Source organism: Aythya marila (assembly GCF_965140915.1).
Source record: "Aythya marila genome assembly, chromosome: W".
Taxonomy (NCBI): Eukaryota; Metazoa; Chordata; class Aves; order Anseriformes; family Anatidae; genus Aythya; species Aythya marila.
The window spans coordinates 1584939-1603196 of record NC_139081.1 but is presented as its reverse complement, the minus strand read 5'-3'; the positions used below and the strand labels follow the sequence as shown (position 1 = coordinate 1603196).

The window sequence follows — 18258 nt, the reverse complement described above, 5'->3', positions numbered from 1 at the left end:
GTGTTTTGGTTTACTCCTTCATGTTTTTTTAAGCCAGCAGAAAGATGTCTTCATCTTAAACCAGACGCCTTGTAAAACGTGGTTAAAAACCTTTCAAAGTTTCTGGGTTGTAAATGATTAATGACCCGCTCCGGGCTGCGGGATGCACTTGCTGCTTCTCAAAGACGATGCCAGGAAGCTGAGGGCATGGGAACGTGCAGAAGCATCCTTCGTTCCCTGATTTGGCCTGGGAAGAGCAGAATCTTTGCAGTCATGGAGTGATGTAGCTTGGTGGGAGAGCCCTGCCCTTGCAGGATCCTGCCAGATGAGCGTTTCCCTCGTCTCTGTGCAGTCACCAGAGGTGCTGATGAGGTTATCTTCCCTTAGGGACAAAGGTGAAAATGAGAAAGCACTTAGAAACTAGATTTCACGGGCAGAAAAAATGCCTGTGTGATATTGAGGAAGGACAGCAGGGATCAGCGAGGCATCATCCTGTTCAAAACCAACCTGTTTCCCCTTCAGATGTCGCCGTGGGGAGATGCAGGATTGTTTTGCCTTTGCTTTTTATTTTCTTTGTTTTCTTTCAAGCTGAATCTGGCATTCAGCTCATGCACTCGAATGATATTTGCATGCACGAACAACTGAAGGAAACGGGCCGTCTCCTACTGTAGGGGGGTTTAATCTGGCTCTAGGATCAGCCAAAGCAAAACTGGGTTTAACTCAGCGCCGCTCCTACCTCGTCATGAAGTGCTGTCAGTTAATTTTATACCCTGTGTTTGAGTTTATGATGCTGGGCATTGGATTAAAATCGAAGAAAATGAAGAGCAGATACTAAAGAGCTCCAGGACGCCGTTGCAAACTGTCTCCGTTTCCCTTTTTTAAGTGATGGATTACTTTTTCCTGGCTGTTTAATCAGCTCTTCAAACAATGCCACTCCAATTCCTCGGAGGTGAAGGGGGGGCCGGCATGCACAGCTGGCGCAGGAGCCAGCTACAAATGCAGATGAAGTGGTGGGGCTGGGGGAAATATTTCTGCTCTGCTCAGCGAGGGCTCTGGTGGGGGCTGGCGATGACCCAGCTTGGTGGTGTGGCTTTTTCTGGGAGGCTGCTCCAATAATTTGGACCATGCTGAGAGCTAACTGTGTTCTGTATGTTATCTTGGGGGATATTGGAAGTTTAACACGGGTAAAAGGATGTAATCAGTCCACGCCATCATTATTATGCAGACGTGTAGGTTGACAGCCTCCGTTTTGACCACCGTTAACTGTAGGACCCAGAGGAGCAGCACGTGAGTTGGCCTTAAAGCAAGAAGAAACGAGCTCCGACTGAGACCGAGCACGTCCCTTGTAAATGCTGTGCTGCTAAATTGGAATTAGCCAACACAGAAATGAGAAGTGAAAGCCAAACGGGCTGCGAGCTCCCGCAGATAATAGCCTCGGCTTTCACTCCTCCAGACGTGGCTGGAGGATGCTCCAAACTCTTCGGGTAGGTGTTGTGCTTAGACTACAAAAAGCCAGAAATGTAAAATCTCTGTCCTTAGCTGAGCTCGTGGCTGGAGAGATGCTGTACTCAGCAGATTGTTACGAACTAGGGTGAAAGAAGTGATGGTGGATGGGTTGCGATCCACGCATCAGGCAGCATTTCTTCTCCTGTTCCCTTTATTTCCCATTAACGGCCTTAATGCCATACTCCAAGCAAGAGACTGCTCACCAGTTGATAATAAATTTATAAACTGCAGCTTTAAATGCTTATTTCTTTAAAAAGCAAAGCAGTAAATAAGAGATATCAAAGGATTTCTCTTCTCTCGTAATCTTCCACCATCACATCCTGGGTTTCTCAAGCCACTTGGCTACCTGCTGGCCTCTATTTCTGCCTCGTGACCCTGCCAAAGAACAATTGCTCTGGACCACCAGGCATGCGTGATCCTATTAAGCAGGTAAAGGAACAAACCCTACAATACGGACTCCTGGTACAAGTACTGGCAAGCCGGTTCTCAGCAAGACAGAGCAGCTGAAAGAGATCTCCGTCGGCTGCCTTATTTTTATAACTGTATAAAACCTGTTATTTGCACACCTAGAAAATGAGCAGAGAGCAGCGTGGTGGTGAATGATGGACACGCATAACTTCAGCTGAAGAGAAGATCCCCGAGGAAAATCTTCCTATAAAGAACTTCCAGGCAGTTATTAGCTTTACGCCAGCAGCTCCTCATCCTTCAGATATTCAGAGGACGTATGGAGGGATTGTTTTATTCTAGCAGGTGAAAGATCAGATAAAGACAGCCCTGAAATCATCAACGCGTGTATACAATGGGATAATTATTAGCTGTGTTTCTGCAGTAAATTCCTCGCTAGACAAATCCGCAGCTTAGGAAGATGCCCTCGCTCAGAGTCTGGTAAAAATGCTGTAAATCAGCCTTGGCTCTTGGCATTGTAATGTTTGAGCATGTCCCAAATTGGACATTGTAGGGAGATGGAGAGGGTGCAGAGGGCTGAAACTCTTGGAAAGATCCTCAAGGGGTGAGCTCCAACGAGCTCTGAACACCCCTGCTTGTGCTCAGCTGTGTGTGGTTCAGTTTCTCATTTCCATCACATCCTTTTCCTTTTTAATTCCTCTGCTTCCGAGTTGTGCGGCCGCTTCTCGTCGCACGTTTTCGGCTTAGCAGCTGGCAGATGTAACAGTTTTGCATGTGCAAGATCTTCGCGAGGAGTTTGCATTTGTTGTATAATAATACTTAGGTTGGGAAACTTGTAAATTACTTTTCCTTGACAAAGAAACAGGGATGAATCAATCTTCAGAAATCATTTTCCCTGAATTCCTATTAGAAAACCATTCTGCGAGGCATCATTTCCCTTTATTCTAAGTCTCACTTCCTCCTTAAGAAATCAAAATCTATCTACGTGTTAAGAAATGGAGCTAATTTTGCCATTAAAATTCAGATTTTTAGTCTTTGCAGGTTTGTTGGAAGAGCCAAACAGCGTACGTTAGTCTTGCTTGAGGTTAGTCTTAAAACTAAGGTGAAATATAAAAGCAGGGTTTTGAATATCGGGAAAAATGAGTGAAAAAATTAATGAATGGATTTTTTGGGAAGATGTTAGGCAGGTGTATCTTCGTGCTAATAATCCTGGTCCTGCTGTAGCGTGGGAAGCTGCTACGTGTTGCCTCTCCAGTCTGCCCTCGATGCCCTGAATTAGAACTAGCAAATTTCCCAGGGCTCCTCCGTGCCGTGGAGGAAGACGCGAGGGGCTATTTCAAGACTCCACTTGCAAATTTCAAAATCGAATGTGTGGATATACATATAAATATTGCTTTTTTTTTTTTTTTTTTTTTTTTCCTAACCCGGAGAACGGCAACTCTGCCGGCATGCGAAATCTATTTTCTGAAGGCTTATTTATTAGGCTGGTTGGCCAAAGAGATGCTACAGGGGAAACCTCTGGCAGCAAAACAACAAAAGCACCTAAGGACCTGCACGAGGCTCGGGGTTGGGAAGGAGAATGACCTCCTGAACCAACATCGTGTGGTTTTGTGCTGAGACAAGAGCCTTAACCTCCTTGTTTTAGTATGCACAACTGGTAAGCCGCTCGCGTTTATTGCACTGCATAAGCAGTAATAATCATGATAATGGTAAGAATAAATTTGGTTTATATGCTTTTACGGTGGTCTTTGCCATAACATTATGACACCTTACTGGGGATTTATCGCAGACATACGCAAAAATACGAAATCAGCAGAATATCTTTCTGGTTTAAAATAAAAAAAAAGGTGTAGAAAGGCCATCCTAGAGGTGCCCAGAAGACTGACCAAAGCTCTGCAAGGGATTGTCTTGGAAGATATTTAGAATTGCTCCTTCTGCAGGTCTTCATGAAGAAGGTAGGCAAATGTTTTCCAGGAATAACAGGGGTATTTTTAACCCTGCCACGGGATGTTGGAAAGGATTGGTTGAGTTCCTGAGTTTGTTTCTGGTTCTGCTTTCTTTGGATTTAAGTGAATTTTTTTGGAGATTTTCTACCATAACAGATTCAAGAATTGCACAGTGGAAATCAGGCAGGGAGCATTATATCCAGAGTTTTCTTCGTTTTATTTTTTTGGTTTTATTTTCTGGTTTGGACCAGAAAGGTTCTGGATGTAGGGACCAGTGTTGTGAGAAATGCTCAGGTGTGAGCAGACAGAGATCTGTTCTTAAAGGCAAGCTTCGGACACAGCTAATGCAGGTAGGGGATGCTTGATCTTGTCCTAAAAATACGTAAAATACATCTTAGTTCCAAGGTGGCAGTCAGATACACACGAACATTTGTGTTTCCTGAATCATTTACAAACGTTCTCGTGTTTTCTTTAAAAATTAAAAAGAACACAGAACAAAAGAGTGATCCAAGCACAAAGAGTCTGTAAAGACATGACAGATTTTTTCAGAAAACACTGTGAAATTTCTTGCATATAAGGGAGGAAGAGCTATTGTCACAAACACAGCTGTGTATTAAAATTGATTTAGGATAATCTGAATAACAGGCAGAGGAGTAATAATTTCCTATAGAGCTGTTTACAGTTTCCAAGCCAGCCTTCCCATGATTTTGTGTTTCTAGAACAGGATATGTGTTGATAAATAATAGTCCCGGGAAACTGGAAGGCAATTAACATTTAAGTGGTGTTAATGAAAATATCACTTACCGTATATTAACTTTACGTGGTAATGTCAGAAGAATCACGAGATAGAATAAATAACTGCACAATTAGTTCCCAAACTTCAAGATGTGTCAGAATTTAATTTGGCAGGGAAGCAGAACTGAAGGGCGATGTTTGAAATGTGGAAGTGATGTAATTTCTAGGCTTGTATGAGTTTCCAGACAATTGAATGTAATTAGTATGATAGCTTCGTATTGGAACTCTTACTGCAAGTGTTCCTAGTTTTTGAATTTTTTTATTATTTTAACCTGTAAAAGCAAACCTTTTGGTCTTCACGAGTGTTATATGAATGACTGGGCTTACGTCCCTAAAAGCTTCATTTTTTTTCGTAGCAATTTGAGCGCAGAGAAAACAGGTTTTTGTGAAGAGCTCGTTCAAGAGCCGCTCTTTCGGGTTTGCGTAACCTCAGCACTTTATGTTTTCACCGAGAGCAACGCAACCTATTACACATTCAGATAAAGCTGTTGGAAAAAAATAATCCATAAAAGGCTCCGAGTCAAATTCTGGAGAAGCTCCTGGTTGAGGTGAGGTCAGCGAAGTTGCACAGGGCTTCGGGAGCGTGCTGCCACCTGGGTGCAACTCTTTGTGCCCCTGGCTGGGGCTTCCCAAGGCTTTTGGGGTGGCTGCTTGTCCTCGGTTATGAACTTTCAGGCTCCTTAGAGCTTGTAGGAACCTATTTGTGTGTATAAACAGGGATTATAGTTTTACTGGAAGTAGAGGTGGCAGCACTGGTGTCAGAAGTCCCGGCCGTTCGTGGAGGTCCATGGCCCTGTGCATGCTCGGAGGGTTGTTTGCCATGGGGCTCAATTGGATTTTGTAGGTTATGTAGGCAAAGATTTTCTTCCTTTAAACCGCCTCTAAAGAAGGAGTTGGGAAATTATTGGAGGAAAGACAAACGAGTGCTGAGACTGTTTGTCTGACCCTGGTGTGCCCAGGTTTGTCTGCAGACCTCCCCGTAATTCGCTTGGGTGCCTTCCGCTCAAATGAGTTCAATTTTCCTGGTTATCTAAGGTGTCCTAAAGATACCTACATCTGAAAGCATGGAGCGTTTTTGCATTCTGCAGCTGGATACTGGGTAGGAATCGAAGATATTTATGGCTCGAGTTCTTGTAGGCTTGTTCATTTGACCACGTATGGTTGGGTGACCAACTTCAGCCCTCACCTGCCATTTCCCAAGCTGAATTTCTAACTTAACTCCTCGCTCGGTCAACTCTTTCCCCCCTTTTCCCAGGTGCTGATTGTTCCCTAACCGTAACATCTTCCTTTAGAAGCACAGATGAAGTTAGACTGCAGAGCTTGCCAGTAATAAGGTCAGGAGATGCATTGTCTGCAGTCCTGAGCGCTGATGAGTTTTTATACGTGGTGCACCACCTTGTCACCTTCGCGGCAGAAACCTATTTGCTGAGCTGCCGTTTGATCGACGATAAGAAAGGGGAAGAAACAGCTGGACGTGTTTGCTTTATGGGAGAAACATCAAATTAATCTCCGGGCATATTTGTCAGCGATATTAACTTCGTATCTTCGCTTCCTGATGGAAAGATTCAGGGAAAACAACCCCCAAACATGTCTTACACGTGGCCCTATTTAGGAAGCTGCAAGGTATTATATTGGTTTTTGCTTTTATTCATGCTCAGGACCAATGGTACCTGATTTTTACGAAGTACTGATTTAGGGTAGAGTTTATTTGGACCTGTTTAGCCTCAGAATTAGTGCTGAGGGTTGGACAGGCTGTGCAGTGCCACGGTGTCCTCGCCATCACCGTGGATACGACAGGGTCCAGGATTATCCTCAAATATCCTTTGTATCCCCTTAATTTGAGAAGTTAGGGGGCATATTCTGGAAATTCCTGGAAGCTGCTTTCCGAGCCAGTCACTGAAGCTTGGCAGCTGTATTTAGGAGAAAATGAGCAGCCAGGCGAGCGCGTCCTTTGCTCGTGTTGAGTGATGCCTTTCCTATACCGCGTGTCACCTGTATCTGCTGGAAATGTACTTCTAAAAGGAGTACAGGGCACGTGCATGAGATACCAAAACCTGCTGCCAATATCTCTCCGGAGACAGCTGCATCGATCCCATTAGCACCTACACCTCCGATCATAAAAGGCTGTAAGCGTTGTCATCCCTTGTAGGTGTGCAAAAAGTGAATTATTTTTTTTCCAGCGTGGCGAAAGATGGGTGGGAGAGGATTCAAAGAAGAAGGAGAAACTCGGGCTCTGTGCCACTTGGAAGGAAATCCATTTAATTTGCCCTGCCTACCCTTGTTGTAGTGTTAAATGTAGACCAAATAGTTGAATATGGATTTATGTAATGAGCTCACCAATCGATTTTGGGGCTGAATTTAGGAGCGGAGAGTCTGTTAAGATCAAAACACCGCCCAGCACCAGCTTGGGGGCAGGATGCTTTTTCCCTTTGGGTTCTGATGCTGATTCAGACCTATTAGGGTTTTCTCCGTGGGGTTATTTACACCTGGCAGATCAGAGAGTAATAAGGGAGAAAAAAATAAATAAAAGCCTTAATTATTTAGCTCAAGCGACTCGCTAATAATTTGCAGAAGGCAATTTCTTGGGAGTCGAGGAGCCGGATCCCCGCCAAGGTGCATCTTTCATCTGCCCCTTCCCCTGTCTGGCTCAGTGGCCTCGGTTAGATGTAATTGTAATTGGTGTCTGGGCTGGGATGACAGTGTCAGCCTATCATTTCAGGGTTTAGAGCTGCACATTGGATAGCCAGATTTGTAATTATAATGTGCTTTGCTCCTATTTATATTCAGCAGCGCTCTCGCCTTGCTGTTGCTTTCCCTGGAAGGGGAAGATTGAGCCGGGGAGGGCTGGCTTGAAAGCAGAGAGGTGTTATTTGTTCCGAAAACACCCCGATTCTCGGAGGAATAGAGGGCCGAGGTGAGCAGCCATCAAAAGGTACCTGTCCTGGACCACGGAGGCTGAAATTGGTGCTGTCAAAATTCAACGCGCCAGCCCCTCCTGTAGGAAAAAGCAGAATTTTCCTCCTCTGGATGGCTGAAACGGTGCTATCAGTGCTGCAAAATCGCCGTGCCCTGCTCAGGCTACTGCACGGAGGGTTTCTGATACAAGGGCCTCTCAACCACGATTCTTTCAAGGTCCTGTTTGCCTCCAACGTACCTCCTCTCAGCTGCTGTTGCATCAGCGCGGTGACAGATCTGCACAAGTCAGCGACCTCCCAGCAGCGGAGTGGAGATGAGAATTGATTTCCGCAGCCTCTGTCACTCGCCTCGCCAGGGCAGAAGTTAATTTTGAAGAGGTCCGAGGAAATGATGGGGTGGAAGTGAGCCCTGCTGGCTGCGTGCACGGCGGCGTGAAGCTGGCAGCCTGGCTCTGGCCAGGACCATCCTTTGCAAGCAAACACTTAATTTCACATTCAGGACATTATCCCCTTCAGCCCATTTAATATTTTCCTTTTAACTTCATAACATTATCTTTATTCACTCAGAAGGATTTCTGGTTCTTTGTCATGGGTCTACCTTCTGCAGGTTCTTTAATGGAATTAGCATCCTTGCCCCCGAATCGCAGCTGCAGCCAGCGCACGTCACCGCTGCCTTCTGCCTAATGGGATTTGGACCAATAATCCCAAGGGAGTGGCCAAATCCCTTGTGGATTTGGGGGTGAAAGGTGATCCCACTCCCTTTCATTTCCTATTCACGGGGCTCCCGTCTGTGGAGAGAAACATCAGTCAGAGCAAAGATTAGGTTCGAGAAATTCACATGTTTCTCCAGTTGTTTTCCCAACGCCCTGCCAAAGAGGGAAGGGATGCCTCTAAAAGCATTCACAGCACACAAAAAATGCAGTTTGAGCATGGAAAAGATTATTTTTAGGACAACAGTTACTTCCCTCTATACTGGGCACCCCAAAAAACCTTAGCATACATCGGGAGCCCTCACTGTGTCCGCTGGAGCAAAGCAGGACCCTCGCTCCCAGCCAGACCTGAGCATCCCCTGCTTGAGGAGTGCTGGACACAAACTATTGTAGTGTCAGCTATTCCGGGCTCTAAATTATCTCCTGCATATGTAGATTTTGGCTTAGCCACATTGACCTCAGGTGGCCGCGTTCCTGATTTACGGCGGCTGCCTGGGACTGAAACCATCTCGCGGGAGCAGAGCCGTGGTGAAGAACCGTGCCTTGGTCTGATGTTAAAGAAATCAAATTTTCAACCCTCTTGCATCGATCTCAGTAATTCTGCTGAAATTAAGGGCAGGCAACTGGGTTGGTATTTATATTTTGGAAACCCCTTTTGGTCAGCTACTTTTCCAAGGTAGGCTACCGAGAGAAGCGCCGCGGTGCCGCGCGTGCGCTCGCCTCCTTGGCACAGGGCTGTGGCTCGGAGGGTTTTGTGTCTGCACAGCATGGCTGGCTCCCTGTAGAAGAGTCTAACAAGGATTACAAAGACTTTTCTTTGCGGCTCATAATAACTGATTCTTTTTTAAAGCGGGATTAAAGAAAGCTTAGGTAGTCTTTGTTTACCTTCTTGTTTGTTTTCGCTTTCGGGTTTCTCGTTTTCTTCCCCCCGTTGTTTGTAATTTAGTGTATTATGGTGGATTTCTGAGCTGTTCGGAGATATTAACAGTTTCATTCCAGAAACAGTTGGCAGGATTTTCCCTGCCAAAACCTCAGGATCTTTCCTCCAGGTAACAGCAACTGTTCCCAGTTGTTGTCATTTAAAACATCTCCGCTGACGGTTTCGGTTGAATAAAGCAACATTTTGCTAATCTCGCGGTGTGGCAGAAAGGACAGGAGTTTGGAAGCATCTGTCGCAGCTACAAAAGAAACAGGAATTGGGTAAAAAGCCCAGGAATCAGGTGAGGATGGGTGCAAGAAATCGCTACAAGAAATAGAGCATTTAGGGCCGTGGCACGCTGGTTTGCATGGACTGGTGCAGAGCCCGACCCTACGTCGCCTACGATGGAGATTCAGGTCCATTTTTTCTGTATGGGAAATAATTGCTGAGGGGGAGGCAGATGAAACCTGCTGAATTTAATAACTTAATTAGGATGATGTTGATAGATCCCCTCCAGTGGTGGTACTTTGCCATGGGCAATATTTGGGGTATGGCCCCGGACACCAAGGCTGGAGGGAACACCCTTTAGTTCCCACCCAGACCTGGAGCCCAGAAGCACGAAGGAAAGTCTTTGCCTGTGTTATAGCTGTTAAATGTTATCATTTTTCAAGCCAGGTGATGAAATAATAAAAGCGAAGCCAATTTCTATTACCCGTGACCAGATAAAAGTACATAGCTAAAAATCATAAATTAAGACGAATCTTCCTTAAAACAGCTTTGGCTGAAAAAGCCAGATTGCGGTGGGAGAAGCGCCGAGATTCACAGGAAAGTCAGGGAAATGATCAGAGCTTCATCAAGAGGAGACGGAGGGAACTGGAAGGTTTTAATTTAGAAGAACAGAAGACACATGATCCCAGCTTGCAAATATGCAAGCAGGAGTGGGAAAAGTCCTGGCATCTCTATCACGAAATGTCCCTAAAAGCAGATTTTTGCTGAACATCTACCGGGAGTCCATTGGTGCCTGACGGCAGATGGATGGACAGAAGTGAAATTCCCCGAGAAGTGAAAGAAGAAACCAAAAACGGTGGTAATGGGGTAAGAAAGATGCTGTGAGCCTGCTCCTTTTTTCACCTGGTCTCAGGACTTTTTGGTTTTCTTCTTTCTCAGAGCTCGGTGACAACGTAAGCCCCGTCTACCAGGAAGAATTCATCTCATTTCTGCCTTGACTTCTTTGGGTGGGAAGCTGCTCAACGTCAGAACAACTCATTTGGAATTAAACTATGATGTGCGAGATGAGAATCCGGCTTATTATGTTTGTGTTTTTGCAAGGTTTTAGTACTGAGCTGGCTTTCTGACATCTATCTTCCTGTGTAATTGCCTTACAGTAGTAAAAAAAAAAAAAAAAAAAAAAAACACAAACCCAACCTGCTGATACCCCCAAATTAAGACATTTTTTCAGCATGTTGAAGGCGTTCTTTGCAATGCCAACTTGAAATCAGGCTTTTTTCAGGGAAATCTAAAGCCATTTTAAAACTTAATGTTGCATATGTAATCTTGTGTGCTTGCACTGCTGTGGTTGCTCCGTGGCTTTCAGCATTGAAATCCCATTAAGCCTTGCCTTCAGCACGCAAGGAGGAGCTTTTTGTTGAAATCTGCAGATAAGCAAGCAAAATACAGCTTTATCCCCCAAAGTGGGTTCAGTTTAGCCACGGACTTAGTCATTTTGTCTGGTTTTGTTCATCCTCAGCGCGGGATGGGGGAAAACGAATCGGTTTGGGTGCTAAGCTGTGCAACCCTTACTCCAGCATGTCCTTTTGGAGGAAATGGTTTGGGCAGGAGCGGTCCATGCTGAGGATTTCGGATGTGGCTATGGACCAGGGTGGAGAAGCTGCAGTTTATTCTGTCTCTGGAGCAACACATGGACACTTGAGTGAGCTTTTCACTGCCTTGGACACAAGGCTTTAGGTCAAATGCTGTCCTTGTAGCAAAGATTTAATGGGGTGATGCCTGCCCACTGCCTGTTTTCCACCAAAACGTTTATTTTGTGCCTGCTCTAAACCAAGTTTCTTGCTCTCCTTCAGCACAGCCTGCCCAGGCTTCTGCAAATCCTCCGGCTCCAGCCCTCACTTTGTTCCCCTTGTCTGCAGCTTGGCCAGCCCAGGCACAAGAGCTGCATTTGCTAAGCACACGTTTAGTGCCCCATTGTTTTTGGGGTCTCTCCGTGCCCCGCTGCGCTCCCCCGTGACGCCTTTTCCGCCGCCGCATCCCATTGTGCTCCGGGTCGGGGCCTCTTGAGCCTCCTGGTTTAATAACTTCTCTGCTTCCCCAGCCAACGTTATTAAAATATATTTAGTATTCAGGGATTGAGATCCTGACCTTCTCTAATTATTGACACCTATTTAATTTCTCCTTTCATCCGTGGCCAAGCCTGGTACAGCTGCTGTGGCACATGTATATACATCATTGTTGCCAGCACGAGCTGATTGGCATTCATGCTTGAGTGTCTTTTTATTTTCTCCTTGGATGCTGGGAGCAGCCTGAGTAGCTCGGAAACTAAAGAGCTTCATCTATTAGGCGTGACAGATTTGTATTCAGCGGTAAACGCCTGACCTTGCTCAAACTCCCTCATCCATCGCCATCGTCCCCTCCCAGATGAAAGATTTTTTGCTTCCTGCCGGTCGCCTTGGCAACGGGGCGAATTCAGCCCGGGAGAATGGCTAATAAGAAAAGATGTCGGGTGTAAGGATGAGAATGCATCGCCAGGAGCCGCGCTCGCTGCGTGCGGACACACCAGAAGCTTTCACGAGATGGATTTTAGAGGCAATGCGATACGGGGAGCGTATTCATATCACCCTGCACTTAAACAGGCTAAGAAATGAGCTACAATACGCCCTCCTGCTGGAGAGCAGTGCGTTTTAGCCTTGAGTTTCATATGGGTACGTAGCAGGGATTGAGCTCTTGAGCAATGAAACTTGACTTTTGGACCCGGGCACCAAGTGGGCGGGCTGTGCCCATCACCCATCCCCACCTCCCATCCCTGCCCTTCCTCCCCTTGCACCATCTTGGCCAACGTGCCTCCTTAGCCCCTCACCAGGACTGTTTTTCGATGGTTTCCCACCTCAGTGAAAATTTAGACTTTGCACTGAGCCAGAAACGTCTTTGGATATCCTGGCTATCCCATATCATATGTTGCCTTGCATTTATTGCATCAGGACTTGTTGAATGTGCTTGTGCAACAGGCTGAGATCGGACATCTCCACCAGTTGCTTCTATTTCAATCTGGATAATGTCTGTATAACATATTTATATGGTTATACAAAACCACACGCAATTTTTTTCGCATATTGAGTGGTTTACTCCATCGTACAAATTTTATCTTGACTAAAAATTAGTCATTCAGTTCTCGTGATTCCCGTTGCACACTCAGATGAACCATTCACACTCCATAAATGAGGACCCTTGGCTTCTCTGGGTCATTTGAGGGTTTTTGGGGGGGACATTTAGGGTTTGCAGGGCCCCGAGGATCTCCCTGGCAGCCTGCTACAGTTGCTTGCATGCAAACAGCTGTCCTGGTAGATAGAGTTGAGGGTTGGGCAGTGGGGTTGGGGACCCTGCTGGGACAGGGGAGATGAGGGGCACCCAGGGCTCCTTGCCCACCCTGACAGGTCTCTGAGTCTGGGAAAGAAAGGGTGAAATTGGGAAAAGAATGTACGATTGTGGTCTTACTGCAAGACGAAGTTCATAATTAAATAGATACCGCGTAATTAATCAGCTAGGAAATCCTCAGGTTGAGTAGCTGGCTTGACAGAATTAAGAAAGACCAAAGATGAATCATTTAAAGCAAGACATGAAGAATTATTTTTAAGAAGTAAGCTTCTTCTGCTAACATGGATGCGGTCAGCTTCGGAAGGGAAGGGGGACGTGCTAGGAAGGAAAAGAAAAAAGCTGCCTGGTGCTCTTGTTAAAAACATAAACACCATTCACTGTCAATACAGCACATGTTTAATGGATTAAAATCAAGTAGCTCTTGATACTTTAATGACAGGGGAATAGTCTCTGGGTTGGGTGTCTTGGGTTGGGTGGAGGTTGTCACTGGGACGGATGCTGTTCAATGCTTAAGAGTGATGACCTGAAACTAAATATGAGCTGCTTATCACCGGAGTGAAATGGGTTTGAGATGGATACACAGCGTGATTTGGCCATCGGAGCAAGCTAAGCCTATTCCAACGGTATGTTTTAACTCGAGGCAATTATGAAATAATGCACGCAGGAATAAAGGAGTAAGGATTAAGAAAGGAATAAGGAAGTCGGCAACATCTGGTGAAAGCAAAAAGGACAGAGGAGAAACAGTGCCTTCAGACAAACCTTTGTGAGTGCTATGAAGAGGGTTAATTAATGAATTAATTACTAATGCTGTGATGTCTCCCCATTGCACCACCGAGGCTACGTCTCCCATCAGCGTTGGGTGGCTTTCTCCAACTTTTGTTGGCTTTCTCCGAGATACCTTCCAGCTAGACCCAAATCATCGAAACGCAGTGCTGTGTATACTATAGGAATTAAATTAATCTATTTTGTTATTCCTGTGTGGGAAGCCAAGATAAATAGCCTTGTACTTCGTGAGTCCGGTGTTACGTCACTGCAGGGGTGCGATGCTGAAATCTGGGGGATTTTGGTTAGGTTGGCCCCCAAAAAAAGGATAGATGGCTGTCTGGTGAGGGAGTATCACAAAACGTTTTACTGAGTTGATTCAATTTTAATTTTCATCTAATTGGCAAAAATGAAATTACGTTCAAATGAAATGAGCCCAGAGGAATACTTCATGCTACTATTTCTAAAGGGAAAGGCAAACATTCAGCAAAAGAATGAAGAAAATTCTGAATTTGTAGAAATTTCTGTTTTCCTTGGGAGTAGAATTAAAATTCATTCAGGTGGTTTGGGGTTTGGGAGAGGAAGGGTGGTACACGTTGGGGGGGAAGTTTTTCTCTTTCCAGCAGCCTTGGCAGGGAGGCAAGAAGGCATGTGTTGCTCTTCCTGCAATACAACAAAATTCATTGTTCGTGTTGATAGATTGAAGAGAGTGTAGGTAGCTGAATTACACAGGATGCCTTCAGTGAGACCAGCAGTAGGAAGGGATGTGATTGTCACGTTTAATGAAGTGTAGTGTACTCTCATCTATATGATTATTATTTTTTTAAATGCGGCGCTGAAGATGCCATTATAGAAAACTCTTCTAGTATGGAAATCTACCGAGTGATGGAGGGGGAGAAGATAGAGCTGATGCTAGCAGAAGGAAACTATTGAAACAAATAAATCCTACTAAATGTTTAAATTAAAAAATAAAAAACACGCAGGGAGATGCACAGGTACATTTGCAAATCTGTTTGCAGACAGATGCTCCTCTACAGAAGCTATAATGCAAGGTCTTGGCGACCTTGACAGAATTTGCTGGGGGCAGTCTCTGTACAAAGAGGAAAACACTCTTTAATAATTTTTCCAATATGTTAGTCACACCCTGGCTTTCACTCAGCATCAGATATGCATGAGTCTTTTCCTAGCATTTCCTTTTTCGTTAAAACTATCGGGCTGTATTCTGCTCTCCACATGACTTATTTTGATTTTTTACTGGGAGCATTGTGCATCTTTTTTTTTTTTTCCTTTTTTTTTTTTTTCTTTTTTCTTTTTTTGGTGTAACAAGAAAAGGGAAAAGAGCCATGTCCTCTGCTGAGCCGTTTCGGATCCGTCCGGGCTGGTTGATGCATTATGGATGCTGGATCCCAAAGTAGGCTTGTTTGTTTTGGCTCTGCTTCCAGGACCCTGGTGCCGCAGAATCAATATTGTTTAACGTCAATCTTGCCAGTGCTTCCTTTCTTTGGGGAATGAAATTAATTTTCTTCAACTTGGCACGTATGGGACGACAGCGTCCCCCCTGACCTACCGCTTGAGCGTATGCAATTATCCTAAGAGTGGAGGTTGTGAAGGAAACAGCTTTTAAAGCATCAGACATGGCAGCTCTAGGACATCAGCAAGTGCTAGGCTGAGCCGGCTCTCCCATGATACTGCCCAGTTTCTAACCTCTGCTGAGCAGAGAAAAGGTAGGTTTTGGATGTTTTGTTGTGTACGGCCGGCACTCAGCTGCTCCTTCCCAACTCATGAAAATCCCGTTCCGTGTCGAGATTCCTTGGTGAAAGTACCTAAAAACACATGTGCATTTTGGTCTGTGATTTATTGGCTTGGTCATGCAGAGTGTGGAGTTAGGAAAGTGTAGAAAAATAGTATTTTGTCTTTTTTTTCTGATAACCTTATAAATTATCTTTACTTCATTTTTATTTTTTTTTAACATTCAATATAAAACAGATTGCAAGCAGACCCTTAAAAAGCTGTCCATAGCCCCCCTGCACACCCACCCACCATGACTCCTCTTAATCCCATCTACATTTGAGTATCGAAGCTGTCGTCTTCCACTTTCAATGAGTTGTACGTCCTCATTCCCAGCCCTGGGGTGGTAGAGGGCAGCGGGTTTTTGCTTTGTCTTCCCAGTTTTGCATGAATTTTTTGGGGTTGGAAAATGGAACGGCTTTTCTGCTCTAGGTAGATTATTTTCTTATCAGTTCCTGCCAATTTCTATTCTAACGCTTTGGCTTTTTTTTTACCATCCTGCCAGCCTTGGGAGAATTATTCTAGTGTGACCACTGTTTGAATGTACTCTTTGGTGTACTCCTGAGTTGTGCCGGAGGCAGTTTGTCTGCCTGCCATTTCTTACATTACCCCAATGACCCGAGAAAGAAAGCACAATCTGTAAAGCAGAAAATGGTATACTGTTTAAAGGAGTGTTTTGCATTTAGCCAGACTTCTTCTTTTTTTTTTTTTCTTTTTTTTTTCTTTTTTTTTCTTCTTTAACTTTATTTGAATATATGAATTTAAACCACTCACTTTTCATTTAGGGACCACCACAGAAACCCAGCCAGTTGCAGCTCTGCGGATGCGGGTGTTATTCTCTCCTGCATTTCCATTCCTAAGGAAAAAGGAGCAAATATTTTACATTCTTATCCTCAAGAGAGCTGAATGCAGGCCACTATGACTTACCTGAGGGTAACAAATGGTATCCAAGGCAAATTTGAGCTGGGCTTGGTGGGACTGCTGGTAAATCCAGACCCTATTCAGCTCTCAGGATGTGTCCATGCTGACAAGGGAAATGCAAAACCTTGCTTTATGCCTCTCTTTTTGTGCCATTGGAGAATTCATCGCTTAGTTTTTATCCTTCTCTCTCTTCTGTCTGGTCCTTGCTCTGCCTGTGACCAGTATGATGGTTTAGGGTTTTTTTTTACCCCGTACGCGGATCGTTCACTATTCCTCAGCTTGCTAGCCCTTCACCTCCCCAGTTTGTGTCTAATAATTTGCCAGAACTGGGAAAAAAAAAAAAAAGCTAGAGCTTCCTTCACCTGTACTGTTTTCTGCAGACAGGAACATTGTGGTAATGCAGCTCTATGGTGCTTTGCGTAGGTTGAGGTTTTTGTAGGATTAGGCCCTTTGCAACGTGGCGTTAGGCTTTCTATGAACCAGACTGCTTCAGAACCACAATAAAAAACACAGTGAGTATAGAGTTTGCATTGTCCTATGCCCTTGGTGGTATTTACAAGCCATAATATAATCATTTTCATGTGGGTTTGATGACTTTCAGCTAAGTGTGCGTTAACGGCACCACTTGGTAGGGCGTGTTTCAAACCTTGGCAGTGCCCTGTTGGAAAACGCTACCTCTTCTAATGAGAAACTGGCTGTTTTCTGCTCTGTAGAAGATGGTTAACACGTGGGAGAAGAGCAAATGTTTGCCAGCACCGTCGTGTGTTCCCCAGAGAGCCAGCTCCTGCCTAAGTTACGGGCCTTCACAAGGCCTTGTGGTGGGGAGTACCTCGGCAGGCCTTGAAGGACAAACACATGAAATGGCTTCTGTGCTTAGGTTTTGATTTCATAAAATTTCTTTTCTGATGGGAAACTTTGGTTTTGGGAAGATTTCTCAAGCCTTAGGAGCTTCCTCATGCTCCAGGGGGTGATCTTCCATGCCTGTAATAGCCACCAAGATGGAATTTTCTCTCGTTATTTGACATTTTTCCTCCCACTCTTCCCTGTCTTAAGGAAGCTTCAGGGCTAGTGTCTTCCTCACCATCCGAGATCAGATCTATTCCTCTCTTTCAAGCAGTGCTATTTTCAGAGAACCCAATTCCAATTTCCTAAGGCTACTTACTGCCTGAAGCCGACAGACACGGCCCTTTCCCAGGAGATGACTTCCAGTGGAGCATCTCATCTCTGGTGCGTGCTCCTTGCCTTTATTTTTGCAGGCTCCCAGTTCAACGAGACAACTTGTCTGCTCCTGAAGGTTACTAGCTGCTCACCTGACATTTCTGAGCACGACGTGGTATATTTTTTTATTATAACACACGATAAAAGCTTATGTCTGGGTCAGGAATACCCCAAAGACATATCTTGTGGTTCTTCAGCTCCTCGGGTCTTGGCATAGCAATCAATTACCAGCTCTTTGTACGAAGGTCCAAGAAGAATGATCTTTTCTATTTTTTCCTCATCTATTCCTTCACCTCCAGTCTTTGTACAGAGGCTTTTTGATATTCATGCTTACATGGCCATACTCTTTGTGGACAATATCACCCCTATCACCAATACCGTGATGATCTTTGTCACCACAATGTCAAGGACTCGTGAGTTTTTAGGAAGTTGGCTGTTGCTTTTTTTTTTTTTTCATTTTAATGTTTCTTCCTTTCTCTGCATTAAATGTGTTTCTTTCTATTTATTTTTTTGTGTGTGTAAAAAATGATTTGTTTCCACTACTTTTCTTGCTGTTTCGTATTTTCATTAGCATAGCTTTATATGCTAGTAGCACTTCCAGTATTCTTTATCAACCACATTTTTATCAAATAAAAATTCCTGATTTATATTACAGCCCCTATATTGCAGGGAGTCATAGAATTCAGTATGTTCAGCAAGATCTGTAAAAAAAAAAAAAATAGATATTCTGAAGTTTTCTGTTGTTTCTTTCTCCTTCAAACAAAACTAAACAAAAACCCCCAACCTCA

The 18258-nt window shown here is 44.6% G+C and overlaps 1 protein-coding gene across 1 annotated transcript in view; it reads left to right on the top strand.

Annotated features, from left to right (window-relative positions):
• Positions 1-18258, top strand: part of LOC309889411 (netrin receptor DCC-like) — a gene marked incomplete at both ends in the record, with an annotated part of 358394 nt that overhangs the window by 200660 nt on the left and 139476 nt on the right. The gene's annotated exons all lie outside the window — the stretch shown is intronic.